We start from the raw sequence: 15012 nt of genomic DNA, 5'->3' as shown, positions 1-15012 counted from the left end.
TTTACCAGTATTTAAGTGATCTTCTCCATTTTTTTATATTGCTTATGAAAACAGCCTCCTCTAAATTTGGCTCACGGATTCAGCTTGCTGAGTTATTTTTGGATTCTGCTTGAGTTGTCCATCACGTTGGCACTTTCTTCAGTTTCATGTCACTGAGAAATGATACTAAGGCATGCTTTCTGTTTTTTCCCCTTATTCACTGAGAAAAACATTGAATAGAACGTATCTGATGGCAGTGCTTCAAAGCAGTCATTGGAGACCTTTCTCTCAGTTGACCTTCATCCATTAATCAGCATTCTGAAGGTCTCAGCATTTAAATATTAATAACAAATATGAGTCAATAAAAGCAATAACAAATATAAATCAATAGCCAGTTCACATTTCTCTAGTTTGTTTACAAAGTCAGCACAAAAGTCTTTGTTAGACATCTTGCTGAAATTCAGATACCCTAGGTCTACTTATCAGACTAGAGTCAACAATTTCAATAGTGATGGTGAATCTCATTTCCATTTGTTTATGGAGACAGAGAGGCAACTACAAAATGTAACCTGCAGGTTTAGATTATCTTGTGCAGTAATCCAGCCCCTCGTGGATCCACAAGCACTGAAACTGCTGGACATCACTTTTCTAAGAAGATGCCACATTGGAATACACTGGACCTTTAAACCCCTAGAGAAACCCAGCTGGTCTTAGAGCATGAATAATTGATATGTAAAACTAGTCATAGCTTTCAGAGATCCCAGGGGCCATTGCAAAGAATGTTAAGCTAGACTAAGGTCCCCTACACTCCAGACAGTTACAAAGAGGTTCATCTGAGGCTCCTCAGAATCTAGATGAAGATGCTCATGGGGCATCGAGTTACAAGGGTACCAGAACTCTGAGGTCCTCCTTAAGTGAATTGGAGCCATGGCAATGAACCCCTTTCTTAGGGGACCGGTATGCATTAGAATGCTCTGTACTGTACCTAACAAAACCCCTGACTCAAACTGGCTTAAACAATAAAGAAACTCATTATTCCACCAAATCAACTCTAAGAGGTAGAGCAGAATTCAAGGTTGGTGGATTCCTCAGGAAAGCACTGCTATCAACAACCCAAGAATTTTTTTTATCACTCCGCTTTGAGAAATCGGATGACTGTAGTTGACTTCAACTATTTATCTGGAGTTGAATGGATGTGGGTGAATCAACCAGTGTCCACTGCAGGGTTTTTGAACCCTGAATGTAAATAGAACTCCTGGTTCTAATCCAGGGTTTCTTTCTTAACTTTTAAGATAGAGAAATAAATTTGAAGTTAAGGGTGTAAACTGTCTGACCTGAGAACATCTAATAGGCTGTAACATTACCTCCAACTACCTATACACAGTCCTATGGAGACTCTGCAATACAGTGCTAAGATAGTTCTTAAATTCTAAGTAGAGGTGTGGGGTGAGGTGTGGTGGGAGAGCATGGGTTTCAAAGATACCATGTTTGAGAAGAAGTGTTTCTTTTCTTTCGGAAGCTTGTGGTGGAAAATCTCCCAGAGGGGAAGGACATCTAGCCTAATTTTAATCAACCTAGCCGAGTTTTAACAAAATAAAACATAAGGTGATGGATGATTCTGTGTTTCACTAGCTATTCCATAATGGATTTAGTGACGAGAAACTGGAACTAATGAACAAACTGAGTAATGGGCACTGACTTCATAAATATATGCCATCCTTATCTTCGATCATGAATAGATGAACTAGCTATATAATATGGGAAATGGTATTTTTCTTAATTTATTTCTTATTTATTGAGGTGTTTTTAAAAACAGGGAAATATTTTTGACATCTCAATTTATTACATATACTGAAATTTACAATGTATGCTTAAAAGAGGGACTATTAGATAAACTACTGAAAATAAAACATTGATTTTACTGTAGAATGATTTCACTGTTTGTAGACACGCACATTAGTCTCAGTAATGTGGCTCACTCTTTTAAAGATAAAAGAATTGAAAAGAAGAGAATTTCATTTCCAGAAGAAGATGAGTGTGTAACTTCTGTTGACTAAGAATAAAAATTGCCACTAGCTGAAGCAACTCCCATTCAAGGCACATATTTTCTGTCTAGTCTCCCTACCTTTGGTTAGCATATAGATTTCTGAAAAATAGACAGGGAGAATGCTAGATTTGCATACAAATGTTGGTACTTTTGCCAGATATAGCTATCCAATGCAAGAAAGCTGTCTCAGGAGCTGACAAAACAAATTTGAATAATGGCATCTTGGAGATAGAAAAGACCATTTATCTGATGCCTGCAGTGCATTCTAGAAATAATTGTAAGGATTTTTTTTTTTGCAAATTAAATTTTATGCAAATATTTCGATGAAACTTGGAGATTCACTCAGCCTCCTGTGTATTAATTTAACTGACTATCCTTTCGACACTTCATAATTCATTAATTTGTCCAACAAATTTGACGCCTGCCAGGCAGGCACTGCTCTAGGCACTGGGGACGGAACAGAGAACAAAATGGGTGTAATCCTTGTCCTTGGGGAGATTACATTTTTGGGGGGAGGCAGGAAATAACTAAGCAGATGAATGAAGAAGGTAACTTCAAATAGTGATGAGGCAGTCGGGCAGGATGATATGACAGAGAAGTGTTGTAGGCCCAGAGATGCTGTTGGCTGTCTAATTCAACATTCCTTCCTTTCTTTCTGAGTGCATTTTATACAGAGGCTGGAAACCAGACTCTTACGCATTCCCTACAATTGCTGGTTATCCCAAACTATGCTGCAATGAACGTCCTTGTACACATACCCTTTGCAATCTGTGTATATGTTTCTTTACGTGTCCTCAGTATAGGGTTGTTTGGTGCTAGGGGATGCAGCACACATAACCAATTCACTCGATACACTTGGATTACTCTCCAGAATAGTTGTGACGGAATCACTCTCCTAGCAAAGTATGGGAGTTCCATTTTCCTACATCCTCACCAATGTTTGGTATTTTCTGATACTTTAAGTTTTTCCAGCCTGATGGGCATAAAGTGATGTTGCACACGGGCGTAACCAGTATGTTGCACAAGCTGGACTTGCTTCAAGGACTGTGATCAGAAAACACCTTCCACCATTCTCACTTTCTTTTTTCCCCCAACTTTACTGAAGTATAACTGACAAATAAAAATTGTATATATTTAAGGCTGTCAGAAGAAAATTCAGAGAGCTTTACTTGATATGAACAATTTATTGAGTGAAAAATGAACTGCTGGGGAACAGGGAAAATTTCAAAACAAAGACAGTTAAGAAGCACAGCTTTCAGTAGTTAAAACTCAGTTTACAAAGCATGAATTAGTAAGTACATTGCTTTCTATTGTGATTTGTTACAAGAAACTAAAATTTCTTTTCATTGGTATAAGCTTACTTGTTTGTGGCTGATTACCTAGGAAACTGTAAGGTCATGCTGACGTGAAGAAAGCTTTTATTTTGTCTCTTGGGAGAGTCAGCATTCCAGGGAAATCAGGACAGTTTTATGTTTTGGTTATGTGACTGAATGTTTGGTCTAGGGGTATATTCAAACTGTGGCCTCTCTTTTGGTTTTGCTTTTAAAGATTTACAACTTGATGGTTTGATATATGTATAAACTGTGAAATGATCACCACAATCAAGCTAAACAACATATTCACCACCTCACATCATAAGCATTATTTTCCTTTTCTTTTTCCTTCCTCCCTCCTTCTTTCTTTCTTCCTTCCTTCCTTTTTCTTTCCTTTTCTCTTTCTTTTCTTCTTTCTTTCTTTCTTTCTTTCTTTCTTTCTTTCTTTCTTTCTTTCTTTCTTTCTTTCTTTCTTTCTTTCTTTTTCTTTCTTTCTTTCTTTCTTTCTTCCTACCTTCCTGTGAAGAGAGCTCTTAAATCTACCCTCTTAGAAAACTTGAAGTATACAATACAGTATTGTTAGCTATTATCACCATACTGTATATTAACTCCTCAGAACATACTCATCTTATAACTGGAAGTTTGCACCCTTTGACCAACATCTCCCCATTTCCCCCTATCCAACCCCTAGTAACCTCCATTCTAGTATCTGTTTCAGTTTTTTAAGATTCTACATACAAGTGATACCATACAATATTTGTCTTTCTCTGTCTGACTTACTTCACTTAGCACAGTGACCTCAAGGTCTATCCATGTTGTTGCTAATGACTGGATTTTCTCCTTTCTCAAGGCTAAGTAATATATAAATTCATGTATCTATTTGTATATACATACCACATCTTCTTCATCCGTTCATCCATAGATGGGCACTTAGGTTGTTTCCATATCTTGACTATTGTGAATAATGCTGCAGTGGACATGGAAGCGCAGATAGCTCTTCAAAATCCTGATTTCATCTTTTTTGGATACATACCCAGCCGTCTGACTGCTGTATCACATGATAGTTCTATTTTTAATTTTTTTGAGGAACGTCCAGTCTGTTTTCCATAGTGGCTGCACCAATTTACATTCCCACCAATAGTGTACAAGTGTTCCCTCTTCCCCACATCCTTGCAGAGATTTATCTGTTATCTTTCTGGTAAAAGCCATTTTAACAGATGTGAGATGATATCTCATTGTGGTTTTGAGTTGCTTGATTAGTGATGTGGAGTATTTTTCATACACTTATTTGGCCATTTGTGTGGGGTTTTGTTTTTGTTTTTGTTTTTGTTTTTGTTTTTGTTTTTGTTTTTGTTTTTGTTTTTTGACAGGAAAGTACGATGTATTGGTGAGCATGAGTAAGGAGGGGGCAGCACCAAGGCTCTCATGAGTGCAGGGCCTGCCATTTGTCGAGGGGGCCACCATTAGGAATATATTTGACCCCACAGCTCATTCTGATTTGGATCCCTTTTATTTATTTATTTTTGTCTAATTCCCCTGGCTAGGACTTCCAGTACCATACTGAATAAAACTGGTGAGAGTGGACATTCTTGCCTTGTACCAGATCTTAGAGGAAAAGCTTTCAGTTTCCCCTCATTGATCATGATGTTGGCTGTAGGCTTTTCCTATATGGTCTTATTGTGTTGTTGTAAGTTACTCTTGTACATTTTGTTGAGTGTTTTTTTTTATCATGAATGGATGTTGAATCTTGTCAAATGCTTTTGAATGATCTATTGAATGATCATGTGGTTTTTATCTTTCATTCTGTTAGTGTGATGTATCACATTGATTAATTGGCATACGTTGAACCATTCTTGCTTCCCAAGGATAAATCCTACTTGGTATATAATCTCTTTAATCTGCTGTCGAATTTGGGTTTGCAAGTGTTTCACTGAGGATTTCTTCATCAGTGTTCATTAGGGATATTAATCTATAATTTTCTTTCCTGGTGATGTATTTATCTGGCTTTGGTATTAGGGTGATGCTGGCCTTATAAAATCAGTTTGAAAGTGTTCTCTCTTCATCTACTTTTTTTTTAAGTTTAGGAAATATTGGTATTACTTCTCCTTTGAATGTTTGGTTGAATTCACTCATAGAGCCATCTGATCCTGGGTTTGCTTTCTTGGGAAGTCTTGATGACTGATTCAATCTCCTTATTTGTTTTTGGTTTGTCTAAGCTTTCTATTTCTTCTTGATTCAGTTTTGGTACATTGTATGCTTTCAGGAATTTTTTTTCTAGGTTATCAAATTTGTTAGCATGTAATTATTCATAACAGTCCTTTTTGATCCTTCTCACTTCTTAGGCATCAGTTGTAATGTCTCTTCTTTTGTTTATGATTTTATTTGAGTGCTTTCTCTTTTTTTTTTTTCCTTAGTCTAGCTAAGGGTTTGTTGATTTTGTTCAAATTAAAAAAAAAAACTATTCTCAGTTTTATTTTTTCTATTGCTTTTCTAGTCTCTCTTTTATTTATTTCTGCTCTACTCATCGTTATTTACATCCTTCTGCTAACTTTGGACTTTGTTCTTTTTTTAGTTTCTTCAGCTGAAAGTTAGCTTGTTTATTTAAGGCTTTATTTCAGTGCAGCCATTTACTGCTATAAATTTCCCTCTCAGTGCTGCTTTTCCTGCATCTCTAACTTTTGGTATGTTGTGTTTTCATTTTTTTCTGTCTGTAGGTATTTTTAACATTCCTTTTTAATTTCTTCTTTGGCACAACAGTTGTTCCAGATTATGTTGTTAGAATCTACTGTAGAGCACAGGGAACTATATTCAATTTCTTGTAACAACATGTAATGGAAGAGAATCTGAAATATAAATGTATGTATGTACATACATGTATATATATAACTGAATCACTTTGCTGTACACCTGAAATTAACACTGTAAATCAACTAAACTTCAATAAAAAACAAAATTTTAAAAAATGAGTGTCTGTTTAGTTTCCCCATACTTAGGAATTTTCTGGGGTTTTCTTACTCTCACTGGTTTCTAGTTTCATTCCCTTGTGGTCAGAAAAGATACTTGGGATGATTTTGAGCTTCTTAAATTTGTTAAGAATTGTTTTGTGAACCAACATGTGATCTCTGCTGGATAATGTTCTGTGTGCACTTGAAAAGAATGTGTATTCTTCTGCTATTGGCTGGAAAGTTTTGTATGTCTGTTAGGTACATTTTGTTTATAGTATTTTGCAGTCAGGTATTTCCATATTGATTTTCTGTCTGAATGTTCTATCCATTATTGAAAGTGCAGTATTGATGTCTCCTATTATTGTATGGCTATGAATTTCTCCAATTGTATCTGTCAATATTCGCTTTATATATTTAGGTGCTCTCTTGTTGAATGTGTATACATTTATAACTGTGATATCTTCCTATTGAGTTGATCCTTTTATCATTATATAATAACCTTTATCTCTAGAGACAGTTTTTAACTTAACGTCTCTTTTGTCTCACATACATAGTCACCCTGGTTTTTCTGGTGGCCATTTGCATGAAATATCTTTTTCCATCTCTTCACTTTTATCCTATGTGTGTCCTTTAATCTAAGATGATTCCCTTTTAGACAGTCTATCACTAGGTATTGTTTTCTTTGTTGTTGTTGTTGTTAATCCATTCAGCCACTTTTTGACTGGCGAATGTAATACATTTCCACTTAAAGTATTTATTGATAGTTGGGGACTTACGATTGTCATTTTGCTCATTGTTTTCTGTATATTTTGTAGTTGTGTCATTCTTTTCTTGCTGCCTTCCATTTATTATTTGATAACTTTTTGGTAACAATTTGCTTTGATTCTTTTCTCTTTGTCATTTTTGTACCTATTATATATTTCTTCTTGTGGTTACCTCAAGGCTGTATGAAGTATCATATTTATAACTGTCTATTTTATATTGATAACAACTTAACTTCAGTTGTATAAAATAACTCTACACTTTAACTTCCCCTACTATCTCTCTGTGTTCTTGTAGTCAGAGTTTACTTCTTTTTATCACTGTGTATCTATTAATAAATTTTTATGTGGATAAAATGATTCCTGCCTTTTCTATATGGCCGTCCTCAGTTTTTGTGCTCCACTAGGTCTGTTCTGCTTTTTAATTGTAATCCAGAGCTCTCCAAAGCTAGTTTCATCCACGGATAGTTGTTAAATTACTGGGGTAGGGGTTTGTGTGTGTGTGTGTGTGTGTGTGTGTGTGTGTGTGTGTGTGTATAGGGGGAGATGAGGGCTGTGGTCTCTTGGTCTGCCATTTAAAAAAATTGTTTTTATTGAAGTGTAGTTGGTTTACAATGTGAGTTTCAGGTGTACAGCAAAATGATTCAGTTTTACATATACAGACATATATATGTATATATACATATATTTTCAGATTCTTTTAAATTATAGCTTATTACAAGAAACTGAGTATAAGTCCCTGTGCTATACAATAGGTCCTTGTGGTTTTATCCATTTTATATATAGTAGTGTGTATCTATTAATCCCAAACTCCTAATTTATCCTTCCCCTCCTTCCCCTTTGGTAACCATAGTTTGTTTTCTATGTCTGTGAGTCTATTTCTGGTTTGTAAATAAAATTTGTATCTTTTTTAAGGTTCCACATATAAGTGGTATCATATGATATTTGTCTTTCTCTCTCTGACTTACTTCATTTAATGTGATAATCTCTAGGTCTAGCCATGTTGCTGCAAATGACATTATTTCATTCTTTTTTATGGCAGAGGAATAATATTCCATTATATGTATATACACCACATCTTCTTTATCCAGTCATCTGTTGCTTCCATGTCTTAGCTATTGTAAATAGTGCTGCTATGAACATTGGAGTGCATGTGTCTTTTCTAATTAGAGCTCTCTCCATATTTATGCCCAGGAGTGGGATTGCTGGATCATATGGTAAGTTTATTTTTAGTTTTGTAAAGAATCTCCATACTGTTTTCCATAATGGCGGCACCAAACTACATTCCTACCAGCAGTGTAGGAGGGTTCCCTTTTCTCCACACCCTCTCCAGCATTTATCATTTGTGGACTTTTTAATGACAGCCATTCTGACAGGTGTGAGGTGATACCTCATAGTAGTTTTGATTTGTGTTTCTCCAATATTTAGCGATATTGAGCATCTTTTCACGTGCCTGTTGGCCATCTGGATGTCTTCTTTTGAGAAATGTCTATTTAAGTCTTCTGCCCATTTTTTGATTGTGTTGTTTGTTTGGTTTTTTTTTTTTTTTTTATATTGAGCTGTATGAGCTGTTTGTATATTTTGGAAATTAGCCCCTTGTTGGTTTTATCATTTGCAAATATTTTCTCCTACCCTGTAGGTTATCTTTTTGTTTTGTTATGGTTTCCTTTGCTGTGCAAAAGCTTTTAGTTTAATTAGGTCCCATCTATTTATTTTTGCCCTTATTTCCATTATTCTAGGAGACGAATCCAAAAATATTGCTGTGATTTATGTGAAAGAGTGTTCTCTAGTCTACCATCTTGTTGCCGTCACAGTCTCTCTTTCTTTCTTGTCTCCCACTCTTTGTTTAAACTTATTCAGTGGGAACAAATTTTTCTGCTCCTACTTGAAATTTTAGGCATTCCTATGACATTTATCTCACTGTTAGGAAATATAAAGATGAAAGATATAATTTAAAAATAATATATAATAAAGATGAAGATGTCTAACGTCAGCTGTCAGTATTAACCTGTTCTCCCTTTGAGCGAACTCAGACTTGGTGGGCCAGCCCTTTGCTAAGGCACTGAAAGGGCGGAGGGCATAAGCCTCCATGGCTGTGGAAACTTCTCTCTCCTGAGAAGTTTGCTTAGGAATCCCTTCCTCTGACAATCTCGGAGTGCAGACCCCTCCCCAATCAGCTTATTCCTGTTTGCCTGTCAATTTGGAGCAGATAGTGAGTCTCTCTGCCTTAAAATTTTTCCGGTGGTCAGATACCAGGCACTGAGTCTCCCTGGCTATGTCTGATGAATACAAAACTCTCAAAATAATCCTGCTGAAGCCCCTCTTTCTTAACTAAGGTAAAGGAGAATGCACCCCCTATACCTCTATTCTTGGGATAGGAGTTACAGAACAACTGCCTCCACAGAAACCTTTCTAACAAATTCTCTTTTGACCTTACATAGCCTCGATTATTTTTGACACATACTTAGAAATCCTTGCATAGTGGATTCCTTTAAATAGAACTTTTTTTTTCTTTACATAAACTAAGCATAGAAGAGTCATGAAGACTTTGACAGTCATTTTCAACGTTGGCTGGTCATTAGAATCACTAGAGAAGCCTTTAAACATCCCTGTGCCCTGGCTACATCCTGACCAATTAAAACGGAATCTCTAGAGGGTGAGCTCCAAGTATCAGTAGTTTTTCAAGCTCTCTAGGTGATTCCAATGTGCAATCAAGGTTGAGAACCATGCTTCCGTAGAAACAAAGAATTATTTTTGGTGATTAAATGTAATTTCCACCAGCTTTCACTCTTGATTATGTATTTATTCAGTTCATCTGGTGCATGGCTTTTAAAAGCTGGCAACCCCACTCCCTTCCATGTTGCAGCCGCTACGTGAGGGTAGGCTGTAGCCTACGGTGGTGTTTCCGGAAGATGCCCAGAATACCTATTCTGCTTTCTTTCAATTGTTTCTGTTTCCTTTTGGCCACTAAATTTTGTCTCTGGATTTTTCAAGATGTGCTTTCCACCTTTTGGTTTGGGGAACCCTTTACACCTGTCTGAACAGCCCTTTGCTTCCCTCCCCCACTGCCTGCTGTGGACATCAGTGAGCGCACCCACGGCCTCAGGTGAGTGACTCTTTAGAACCCCACTACTGGCTGTGACCTCTGACACCCCCTGTCCTATACAACCAGCCCAGAGGGCCAAGATTTATGCATATACTAGAGCCCGGCACTATTGAAAATAACTGGTATTATATTCTGTGCTTTCCGTGTATAATCTTACTTAATCTTCTCAATCACGCTATGAAATGGGTACAATTATTAATCATCCTCATGTTATGAGAATTTTCTCTTTAATACATTTCAAATTAAAAGAGAGAAAACATTTCTTTCTTTTTCGCTCCTACAAGACTATGAATCTGTTGAAAACAGATTGTGTTCCTTCTTTTCTGAGTACTGCAGGGTCTTGAACATATCGGGCACTTATTACACGTGTGACTGCTTGAGGCGTCGATCCTGCCCTCCCGTGCGGTGCCTAGGTGTGATCTGAAGACCAGGAGCAGGGGACTATGTGGGAGCTTGTTCAGAATGCCAAGTCAGGGGCCTCACCTGCAACCTGCTGAATCAGGATCTGGGGGAGAAGGGGCAGGGCTGCTCATGTTAACGCCCACCCCCACTCTAGTAATTCTGATAGCCTCTCAGGTTTAAAAAGCTCCGCTTCTGTGACTTTCAGTCTAGTAGACAAATGTGGGGAAAAAACTCACTTAAAAGCAAATGTTCACAACTGAATCTGCCAAAAGGCAGAGTAATGTCGTATCAGAATTAAAGAGGTGCTGGTTCACCTCGCAAGTCGCCTTTCTCATTCTCCTCCTGCCCCTTGCTTCTTCCTCCTTGCCCCCGTTTCACTTGTATGCTGTTCAGAAATTCAGGTTTTGCTTTTTTGTGGGAGACACCGAGAGAGCCCATGGAGGGGGATATGAAACTGTCTTCCCCACACAATGCGATGGAAGAGAAAGGAGCTCCGGTTTGACTGGAGGTCCCTCAGTCCAGCTCCGAGGAATCAGAGAACGCTTCATCAGCGTGAAGCTCACAGAGATAGGCATCAGCCTCGCCTGGAAGACTTGTTTAAACAGACTGCTGAGCCCCACACCCAGAGTGTTTAATTGAGTAGGTCGAGGTGGGGCCTGAGAACTTGTGTTTCTAACAAGTTCCCAGGTGAGGCTAAGGCTGCCAGGGTAGGGAGCACACTGAGAACCACTTAGGGCACAAAGTCACAGCTTGTGCTGGGAGCTGGAGACAGCCTCCTGCAGGAGAAATGCTTGAACTTACGGATACTTAGGGCAATTGTTTCTCTTCGGGTTTGTGCATTGTTATGCAATGTGTTTTGGTAATTCCACCCTCACCACGCCCCATCCCCACCACCATAAACCTCTTTCTTTAGAAAATAATCAGACTTCAGCTGACTTTGGCTTCCTCTGAAAAGAACTGAGCTTCTAAAAGGGAGGGTATCATTTCTAGGTGGAAGGAGTTTGAGAAAAGTGAGAATGCAGAGAGAAGCTTCTATTTAACAGTTAGAACTTAGCATTTAGAGTCGGTGGGAAGTTCCAATGACCCAGGTAGACGAGGTAGGGCGAAGAAAAATGAAGGTAAAACTTTAAGAACCCAAGCAAAGTAGAAAAGAAGAATTATCTAGGAATAGGACGGAGTAGTGAAGATTCTTAAATAGCCTGAATGTTTCTAGTAAAACAAGATATTTAAGACTATGTTAACTCAGCAATATTGAAGTAAAGATGTTGAGTGAACAGCTATCTACGCCAGAGGGAAAGCTCTGTTCGTGTCCTGCCAATTATTTTTTTCCCCTTTAAATGACCCCAGTGCTTGGGAAGGAAATGGAATTGTTTGTTGCAGCCCTTGAAGCCATTACTATTAAATGACTGAGAAAAAGATATGGAAGTCAATAGCACGGCAGTTTATGAATTTCTCATTCCTTCCCCTCAACTGCCAAGAAACTCTGCTGTAGACAACCAGACAGCCATCCTAAAGTCTCCTTGTCCCTGCTCCTGGGTGCCCTTTTGTGCTTCCTGTACAAGCAGCAGATGGGGATCAAACACCACTATGATGGTTAATTTTTGGCCATGGGATTCCCAGGCATTTGGACAAAAATTATTCTGGGTGTGTTTGTGAGAGTGTTTCTGGACAAGGTGAACATTTGAATTGATAGACTAGGTAAAGCCAACTGCCTTCCCAATGTGGGTGGGCCTCATCCAATCAGTTGAAGGCATGAACAGAACAAAAGTCCTGACCCTCTTGTGAGTAAGAGAAAACTCCTCCTGCCTGACTGCCTTCTAGCTGGAATATCAGGGGGTTTCTTTTGTTTTTTGTTTTCCTGGCTTCAGATTCTGACTGAAATTTTGGTTCTTTCCTGACTCTCAAGCCTGCTGGAACTACAGCATTGGTTCTCCAAGGTCTCCACATTGCCAGTTGCAGGTGTTGGGACTGTTAGTCTCTGTAAAGGCATGAGCCATTTCCTTGTAATTAATATATATATACACACATATCCTATTGGTTCTGTTTCTGGACAACCCAGATAATACAACCACAGATGGTCCCAAACACAGCACAGACAGGCCATAGAAGACTTTTCTGAGGGTACCCGGTGAGATTAGCAAGGTGCTTTGAGCCCAGTGATTCTTGAGGATAGACTGGGCTTGGCAAACAAGCTGAGCCTTATCTTTGGTATATTAGTGCTCATCCAGCTTAATCCTTACTTTAGGCTAGACCCAGGCTAGTTTAGCTAAATTTACAGTAGAGGTCAGTGCTTGGTTACCCCAACTTGTATTTTTGTCACTTTTCTCTAGATCAGTGGGTCTTAAGCTTGGCAGCACTTTTTTTTCTTCTTTTTTTTAAGTGAGGTACAGTTGATTTACAGTGTTAATTTCTGGTGTACAGCATAGTGATTTAGTTATACATATATAGATTCCTTTTCATATTCTTTTTCGTTATAGGCTATTACAAGGTATTGAATATAAGTCTCTATCCTATTCAGTAGGACCTTGTTGTTTATCTATATTATATACAGAAGTTAGTATCTGCAAATCTCAAACTCCCAACTTATCCCTCCCCACCTCTTTCCCCCCTGGTAACCATCAGCTTGTTTTCTATGGCTGTGAGTATGTCTCTGTTTTGTAAATAAGTTCATTTGTGTCCTTTTTTTAGATTCCATATATGAGTGATATCATATGGTATTTTTATTTCTCTTTCTGCTTACCTTACTTGGTATGAAAATCTCTGGATCCATCCATGTTGCTGCAAATGGCATTATGTTGTTCTTTTTATGGCTGAGTAGTATTCCATTGTATAAATATACCACAACTTCTTTATCCAGTCATCTGTCGATGGACATTTAGGTTGCTTCCATATCTTGGCTATTGTAAATAGTACTGCGTGAACACTGGGGTGCATGTATCTTTTCGAATTAGGGTTTCCTCTGGAAATATGCCCAGGAGTGGGATTGCTGAATCATATGGGCTACACTTCAGAAACACCTTCAGGGTTTCCAGAAATCTCATTACCCTAACCATACTGCAGATGAATTACAACAGAATCTCAGAAGGGGAGGCATGGACATAATATTTAAAGCCCCTTGGGTGAGTCCAATGTGCAGCCAAGATTGAACCTCTGAGTCCAGGATATCCCCAAATTGCTAAAAAAAAAAAAAAAAACCAAATATTAATCTAAATTACAGTTGTGGGTCCCAATATTCCTTTAATTGTAGTATATATACCTACCTGACAAAGTGGGTTCAGAAAAGCAATAAATGTTTAATAACAGATTATTCTTCATGACAGAAGGCCCTGCCATTTGTAGATCAAAGTTTACAAACATTTTTATGATGCCTCATTTAATTCTTAACCCAAACCTAAAAGATGAGTAGTATTATGACCACTTCTAAGATGGTAAAACTGAGGCTTGGAGATGTTGTGACTTGCTAAGTTTCATACAACTAGTAAATGGTGAAGCCAGAATCAAAACTCATATGCTGGTGGATTCGAATTCAGAACTGTCTCTACTCCTGACTTGCCTATCAACATAGTAAAATAGTATGTTCCTCTCTGACCTGAGAAATCACTGTTTTCACTTTGTACTAAACTCTGGATGCCAGCAAATATGAAGTCCATCCTCACATAAGTGGTTGCCATCTTTTTGTACCATATCTTCCTGTCCTTTCCCTCTTATTCTGCAGTCTTTTCTGAGGGTGGGGGAGAATAGCTCATTTGTTCCTGTGGCTTCAGGGGTATAGAAGAAAAATCTAATTTCGTATTTGATAAACCCAAAAAGAAGATGGTTTTACAGATGATGAACTTGAGGTTTAGCTGAGAAAAGTAACTTCACTACTTAGATATTTAGCTAGAAAGTGGCAGAGCAAGAACTTTACGTGGACCTAGTGACCATGACAACTCTACTGCTTACCCTTTGCAGATCACCCCCAAAGCGACATTGCCAGCTCTCCTGACTTTCCCCCCATTGGAGAATTGATCGCCTTAAGGACTTGCCTCTAACCCAGTCTGAGAGCTTCAACCCACACAGGTGAGATGGGCTGTTCTGGTATGTAATCCTTCAATTTAATTTCTCCTTGATGGTTTTTTGTTTTCTGTAGCCCAGGATGGTATTAATCTTGGATGAGGTACCATTCAGTGGGCCACATTAGCTTGGTTCCCAGCAGATGGTAGCTCTTAGCCTAAGACCAAGGCTGATACATACAGCATCGTATCCAGGTGCTACTTGAAGGGTTTGGTGGGATCCCTCTGGAATGAGTTTGATGTGAATACCTCAGTTGGCAGGTAAGCTGATAGTGAGCAGTGCTACAAGTTTGACTAGAAACTAGATTTCAAGTTTTTAACTGCTCAGTGGGCTTATGAGAATCCTGGTGTGCTTGACTGGCAGAGAGACCAGGGAATCAGATGAAGTTCTCTGAGCCCTGTCCAAG

Source organism: Camelus bactrianus, chromosome 4 (genome assembly GCF_048773025.1).
Source record: "Camelus bactrianus isolate YW-2024 breed Bactrian camel chromosome 4, ASM4877302v1, whole genome shotgun sequence".
NCBI classification, from domain to species: Eukaryota; Metazoa; Chordata; class Mammalia; order Artiodactyla; family Camelidae; genus Camelus; species Camelus bactrianus.
The sequence above is the reverse complement of the archived record's forward strand: the minus strand, read 5'-3'. Positions refer to the sequence as shown.